General features: G+C 33.9%; 1 protein-coding gene across 11 annotated transcripts in view; it reads right to left on the minus strand.

Annotated features, from left to right (window-relative positions):
* Positions 1–8,574, minus strand: part of LOC123878122 (hemicentin-1) — a 507,061-nt gene that overhangs the window by 200,685 nt on the left and 297,802 nt on the right. The window lies entirely within an intron of this gene.

The raw sequence follows: 8,574 nt of genomic DNA on the forward strand, positions 1-8,574 counted from the left end.
GAGACTATAATGCTTATAGGCAAATTAAAGGTGATAAAGGTACAAAATATCGAGAAATCATAAAGCCATTATTTTTTGAGTCAAAGAGTAATGCGAAGCAAGGAGGTAAATTACCTACACTAAAAAAGTATAAATCTAATATAGATTTAGTATATTGGGATAATCCTAATGAATTAGTTGACAGGTTAAAATTACTAATTGCCTCAAAACATGCTGGCAATAGTAATCACGACAATGAGATTATATCAATAATTGAAGAGTTAAAAGAAGCCGATATCATTAAAGAATAAAAATGGTTGCACTACGAACAGTTATTTAGTATTCAATTGGTTCTCAAAGATGAACGTAGATATTTTCGGGCACCCTTTATATAAAAAACCAAAAATTGACGATACAGTGTTTATTAATAAATGCCCTCTGAAAGTATTAAGTGATGGAAATTTAAATGCTAGCAATAAAATAATAAAAAACTTGCATATTCCTGTTGATGCCAATGATAGTGTGACAAAAGAATATGTCGATAATTCTATCTCAGACTACAAGAAAGAATTAACAACTGTAAATGATCTAGTTACAAATTTAATCACTAGAATAACTCAATTAGAAAACATCGTTAAGGGTAATTTTCATAAAAATGAGCAAGTTAGACGTGATAAACGAAATACATAAATATGCAAGGGTAAATTTTCCTCGGAGACGAGTAGAAATGAGGGACATAGATGACCTGTGGCAAGCCGATTTGATAGATATGCAGTTTGTATCTAAGGAAAATTTAGGTTATAAATACATTTTGGCAGTTATTGATACTTTTTCAAAATATGCTTGGGCCATTCCATTAAAATGTAAAAGAAAAGAAGATGTGTGTAAAGCATTTAAGATAATATTAGAAAAAGGACGTAAACCTAAAAACTTACAAACTGATTTTGGTACTGAATTTTATAACGATAAATTCAAAAATTTGACTAGTATATTTAATATAAATCATTATTCAACTTACACTACAAAAAAGGCATCAATTGTTGAGAGATTTATCAGAACACTCAAATCAAAACTGTACAAAGAGTTCAGTCTAAAAGGAAAATACAAGTGGAATGATGGTACCTTGAGTAAAATAATTAATGAATACAACAATACACATCACCGTACTATTAATCGAAAACCGTGCGAAGTCGATACAAGTAATAAAAGAAAGATTTTAGAAAAATATCAATTTCAAAAACATCAATCAAAAGTTGGAAATCGATTCAGTTGTTTGAAAGTAGGGGATTTTGTGCGTGTAAGTAAACACAAAAGTATGTTTGAAAAGGGATATACACCTAATTGGTCGACGGAACTATTTAAAATTAGTAAAGTGAATGAAACAAATCCGATTACATATCTGATAGAAGATTCTAGAGGTCAGCCAATTTTAGGTGCATTTTATTCTCAAGAATTACAGAAAACAAAACATCCGAATATATACCTTGTGGAAAAAGTACTAAAAAAAAGAGGAAACAAAGTATTTGTAAAATGGCTAGGACTACCTGTCGATGAAAATAGTTGGATTGATAAGACTAATATTATTCTATAAGTTTAAATAAAATAACTATTTAAACAGACACGTTTTATCAGTTTAATCAGTATATTAAAGATTATGAACAAGAGCAGTGTCTTAAATTGGTTTATTAATCATTTGCCTTTTGAACTCCATCTACCCGGATATAACTATTGTGGACCAGGTACAAAATCATACAAAAAGAAAGGCATTAACCAGTTGGACGAATATTGTAAAGAACACGACATAGCCTATCAGCAATCATCTGATTTGAGTGATCGGCATAAAGCTGATATAAAACTGATGAACATGGCGCGGAACCGCATAACAGCATCAGATGCCAGCTTAGAAGAAAAGATAGCAGCACATATAGTTAATAAAGCGATGATAGCGAAAGTTAAATATGGAGCCGGTTTAGGAATTAACAAAGCAGCAAAAGATATAAGTGGTGGTGGATTAAAGAAACAATTGAAATATATCATATCTCACACAAATAAACATCTTAAAAAATTAAAACCAAAGGGTAAAAATATGGCGATAAAGATGGCAATGGCAGCTGCTAAGGAACTAGCAACAAACACTACAGTAAAGATTCCTCGTATTATTCCTATTCCGAAAACGGGAGGGTTTCTACCATTGATACCTATTCTTGCTGGGCTATCTGCCGTGGGTAGTTTAGCTGGTGGTGCATCGGGTATAGCTAAAGCTATTAATGATTATAAAGCAGCTGAAAAACGTTTGAATGAGTTAAAAAGGCACAATGAAAAAATAGAATCATTATCTATTGGAAAAGGATTAAGCGTTAAACCTTTTAAGGAAGGCTTCGGAATTTATGTATCTAGTAAAAAAAACTAAATAGTCGGCTACCCAATAGAGCTCTTACTAATATAGATATTATGAATTATTCAAGCAGTATTCCTTATTTTCGAGGAGTATTTATGAGAGATGAGCTACCTAAACATCCTCATAAGAAAGAATGTGGTATCGTTAATTTAGATAGCTCAAAAAATCCTGGCAGTCATTGGGTAGCTTACGCAAAATACAATAATCATATCGAGTACTTTGACAGTTATGGTAATTTAAAACCACCAAAAGAATTAATTCAATATGTTGGTTCCGAAATGTATTATAATTATGAAAACATTCAGCGTAATCATCCATATAATTGTGGACACTTGTGTTTAAAGTTTTTGAACAAATTTTGGCATGATAAGAAAATAAATAAATAGATCGTAAGCACTTCGTATTGTTTAGTGTGTTATCATGTCTATTGCAATAACCATCACGGGCAAAAGACCATTACTTGAATCAAGTTTTCAACCTCCTCTTAACATAGACGATAAATATGAGTGTGGCTTAATTTATTTTTCAGCTCTCAATTCAATCCCCAACATTAATGAGAGCAATAATGTATTTGCTTATGGCAATGGTAAAAAATTAAAAATACCGTGTGGTGCTTATGGCCTATATGATATAGCTGATTACATTCGAAGTCAAGTCACAGATTGTGATATAATAATTAAACCAAATAACAACACATTAAAATGTTTAATATTTTGTTCTAATACGATGAACTTTGATGAAGATAATAGCATAGGATCGATATTGGGTTTTCCAAATGTTAAATTAGAAGCAAATAAATGGCACGAATCTCAGAACCCAGTCAACATTCTTCCTTTGTCCGTGATAAGAGTCGAATGTGATCTAATAAAGGGGTCATATACTAACGGATTTCCATCTCATATTTTATATGAATTTGTGCCGAACGTTCCACCTGGGTATAGATTTATAGAAGTACCGAAAAGTATTATTTACTTTCCTGTGAATAAAAATATCATATCATCAATAAATATAAAAATTCTTGACGAACAAGGTCGGTACATTGATTTCAGAGAAGAGTGTTTCAACCTACGTCTCCATTTGAGAAAACAGGATGATTGTGTTTAATAAAAATTCAAATACTTTAACAAAACGTATTACTACTCCTCGAGTTGAGCAACGTTACAGACGTATTAAATCCTATAAAACACTTACAAGAAGTAATAAAGAGTTTCTTCGCTCGTTAGGATTTAAATTAAGATGAATATACTCCAGGTTACTGATATTCCACAATTTGATAACTCTATATTGAAAGTTATGAAATTCACACATATAGCCCTTATAATAATAGTTTTAAAGAAAATGATGAGATTCGGATCCCTATACACCAACAAGATATTTACATATTGCCATCTGCCAGTTTTATTTATATCGAAGGAAAAGCAACGATTATTGGTAAAGACCATAAACCCATTAATACACCCGTTGAGTTTACTAACAATGCAATGATGTTTTTGTTTCAAGACATTAGATATGAGATAAATGGTGTTGAAATAGATCGTATTAAGAATTCTGGAATAACAACAACAATAAAATCGTTTATATCTATGAATACCGGTCAAAGTAAAGTCGCAGCAATATGGGGTTGGAACATGAATGGATTCAAAAGTAATGACGGTTCCTTCAGTCTAATTATTCCATTAAATAAAATAATGGGATTTGCTGAAGACTATAATAAAATAATTATAAATTGTAAACATGAACTGGTTTTAAATCGAAGCAATTCTAATTTAAACAGCGTGAAATTAGATGATGCTCACGACATACAAATTAATATAGAAAGAATACAATGGCGTGTTCCGCAGGTGAAAGTATCAGATCGTGAAAGACTAACGTTGCTGAAAATATTAGAAAAAGACAAACCTATTCAGTTAGCTTTCAGAAACTGGGATTTATATGAATATGCATTTTTGCCTAGAACTACAAAACATTCTTGGGCAGTCAAAACTGTTTCACAGTTGGAAAAGCCTCGGTATGTTATATTAGGACTACAAACTAACAGAAAAAACAAAAAGTCTTTAGATAGTTCTTTGTTTGACCATTGTAAAGTAAGTAATGTAACATTATTTCTAAATTCACAATATTATCCTTATGAATCACTAAATCTTAAATTTGATGAAAATAAATATAGTATATTATATGAAATGTATACAAAGTTTCGTCAGTCTTACTACAACGTTCCTGTGGACCCACTGCTTGATATGTTAAATTTTAAAGATAAAGCACCGCTTTTTATTATTGATTGTTCAAGACAAAACGAAAATTTAAAAAGTGGACCCGTGGATGTGCGATTAGAAATAGAATGTTCGCAAGATATCCCTGAAAATACAACTGCTTACTGTCTTATTATTAACGACCGGTTAATAGAATATAAGCCGTTGAGTAATATAGTGCGAAAAATATCATGAATGCCATAATAGTAGATGTCCAAGGATTTAAAACTGATGAAAATGAGTTTATTTTAAAAGAAATTGCTATTCATTGTAATAACCGCATACAAACTTTCCTGATCAAATCACCATATCCATTTTATGATTTAACTAAAACTGAAAGACGGCATGTTAGTTGGATTGAAAGAAATAGAGGAATTCTTTGGAATGAGGGATACATACCGTATTCGAACTGTAAACATATTATTCAGAAGATTTTACAAAATAAAACAATTTATGTCAAAGGTCTTGAAAAACGGTTATGGTTAATGCAAATGTTACAAAATAGCACAATTTATAATTTAGAAGATAAAGAGTGCCCAAATTTGTTAAGTTTACATGAAAAATATAATATGGCAAGTGATTCATATAGTTGTATTTTTCATACTAAAATATGCGCATTAAAAAATGTACTATGTTTAAGAAAATGGTGTTTAGAGAATAAAATTTTGTACTGAAGTTCGGTTGTTTTATTATCCGTATATATTATACTACCTCCGTAGTCACTCAGTGAATTTGAATGAAGTATCTATTCAGCATTCATGCATTCGAATGAAGTATCTATTCAGTATTCATGCATTCGAATGAAGTATCTATTCAGTATTCATGCATTCGAATGTAGTATCTATTCAATATTCATGCATTCGAATGAAGTATCTATTCAGTTTTCATTCATTCGAATGAAGTAACTATTCAGTATGCATGCATTCGAATGAAGTATCTATTCAGTATTCATCCATTCGATGAAGTATCAGTATTCAAGTACTCGATTATATCCATTATACAGTATTCAAGTATTCAAATATATCCATTATTCAGTATTCAAGTATTCAAATATATCCATTATTCAGTATTCAAGTATTCAAATATACCCATTATTCAGTATTTAAATATGGTATCATTCACTATTCAAGCATTCGAATACTACCATTTTCAGTATTCAAAATGTAGGAATTGGATTATCTGGATTAGGGATCATTCGAATGAATGAATGATCCCTGATCCAGATAAGCCAATTCCTATCTACTCAAGTACAGGACTAAATCTGAATTATGTTGTATACTTTGTCAAATTAGGCTAGAGATATCCGAATCTTTTTTTTTTTTTTTTTTCTTATACAGCAGGGGAAATCCTCATGGACACCCACTGGGTAGTGCCGGACTCTTACCGGCTAAAACCCCTGCTGTCTCCTTGTTGTCTGTGTGCCCGCCTCGCAGCCTAAAACACAGCACAACACTTTTGTCCCTTCATCTACTTCTTTCCCTCCTTTTCTCTTCTTCCTCCTTTTCCTTCATGATTACTTCGGCGTACTTTGCAACAGCAATCCAATTCTCTTCTTTTGCTAGCATCTTTTTAACTACATTTTCTGCTGTAATGTCTCCTATTTTATTCACCAGTTTTTCTCTTTCCGTCTTCCACTTCGCACAGACAAATATGGTGTGCATGGCGTTATCTACTTCGCTGCAGTAAAAACATGTATCGTGTTGACTCTTTCCGATACGTACGAGGAAGTCCATAAAAACCCCGTCCCCTGTTAAAAATTGCGTCAATCGGTAAGATAGTCGGCCATGTTGTCTGTTAGTCCATTCTTCCAGACTCGGAATGAGGCAATGTGTCCATCTCCCTTTAATCGAGTTATCCCATTCTTTTTGCCATCTTGCGAGGGTTTCCTTTTTCGCGGCTCTAATTTGTTCGGGGTTTTTGGTGTTTCTTGTCTCCGTTCTCTCCAGAGCCAGTAGGTGGATGGGTGTTAAGTTCGCCAGTACCAGCGCTGCATCCGTGGATACCGTTTTATAGGCAGAGCACACTCGGAGCGCCAGCACACGTTGTGCTTTTAGTATTTGCCTTTTGTGCACTGCGAACTTCATTGCTGGTTCCCACACAGGCGCAGCATATAGTATTATCGACTGGGTAGCCATTGCCAGTGTTCTTCTTTTGTTGTCACAATTACTAGTGGAATGCCTACAAAAGAAAAAATACTGTGGTCTGTTCTAGATGAAGAATCTATGAGCGATCACAAATTTATCTTAATTGACATACACAGGACAAGAAGAGGGAACAAACCTAAGTTTAAATATGGAAAGACAAATCTAGAAAAATTCAATAAAAACTTTAGGAGTGAGATAGAAAAGGGAGAAATGAACTATGTACAATGTGAAAAAGCTTTAAGCAATGCATACAAAATTAGTACACCTCGCATAAAATGTGACGATGACTACATGCTCCCATACTGGTGGAATGAGAGTGCACAGAAAAAAATTAAAGAGACAAGGCAGAAAAGAAGGCAATTTCAAAAATGTAGAATTCCAAATGAAAGAGTAATACTGAAAGAAGAATATAGAATCTCTAAAAAAGAGTTAAAAAAGTTCATAGCGGTAGCAAAAGCGACAGCTTGGGACAATATGTGCAGAGGGCTTGAATCTGACATATATGGCGACGCATACAAAATTGTGAAAACCCAAATGCAGATCCCAAATCCAAAAGTTTGTCTATCTATAGAACAAAAAAAGGACATCTTCAAGAGCCTATTCATAACCTCTGTATATGCGACTAGCCCGACAAAAGAAGTGATCCAAAATGTAGACTTTCAAAGCGTTGCTTTTACCCAGGATGAAACAAGTGATAGCGCCAAAAAAATTAAAATAAATAAGGCCCCAGGACCAGATGCTATACCTGCAGAAGTAGTGAAGTCGGCTATCTGTAATAACTTAGAATACTTCACCTGCCTTTTTAACAAACTATTAGAACAAGGAAGCTTTCCTGATAGCTATAAAATTGCAAAGCTTGTACTGATTGATAAACCTAAAAAATCTCAGAACGAACATACGAAGTATAGACCCATCTGCTTAATAAATGTAATTGCAAAGACATATGAGAGACTAGTGAATATCCGGCTAACTCAGGAGATAGAAAAAAGCGGTGGATTGCACAAGAATCAGTACGGCTTCAGACCCGGCAGAACAACTGTTGACGCTGTTGAAGAGGTAATCCGTGCAGCAAAAGAAGCTAAGCATAAAAATTTATGGAATTCCCTAATTCTGATCGACGTTCGAAATGCTTTTAATACGGCGACATGGTCGATTATAATTCAGAATCTAAGGGCTCGGAAAATAAATAAATACATAACCAATGTAATTGTGGACTATTTTATAAACCGCCACATCCAACTGGACAGTAAAGTCAGGGTAGAGGTCACTGGTGGAGTGCCACAAGGATCAGTGTTAGGCCCCACCTTGTGGAATATCCTTTACGATGACGTAATGAATATGGATGTCCCGGAAGGAGTTAAGCTGGTGTGCTACGCGGATGATCTGGCGATTTCGGTGACCGCGAATGATGCATTTGAGATGGTGGTAAAAGCAAATGAGACACTACATGCTGTCGACCTGTGGATGCGACAGAATAAACTGGAGATTGCACCAGAAAAAACAGAAGCCATCATCTTCAATAGGAAGAAAAATGCTCATAGCATACATTTTGACTGTGGAGGAACAGTGGTAGTCCCATCATCCAGTGTTACGTATTTAGGAGTCAAGCTGGACTGGGGGTTAAACTTCGGCCCGCACATAAAATCTGTCTGTGCGAAGGCTTCTAGGACCGCAGGGGCCCTATGCAAGTTACTCCTTAACACGAAGGGCCCAAGTGACAACAAGAGATATCCGAATCGCTTCACGCCATTATACATATACCTATGCAGTTTTGAATATTTATCTTTACAAATTTTCAGTTAGA

This window comes from Maniola jurtina, chromosome 25 (genome assembly GCF_905333055.1).
Source record: "Maniola jurtina chromosome 25, ilManJurt1.1, whole genome shotgun sequence".
Classification (NCBI taxonomy): Eukaryota; Metazoa; Arthropoda; class Insecta; order Lepidoptera; family Nymphalidae; genus Maniola; species Maniola jurtina.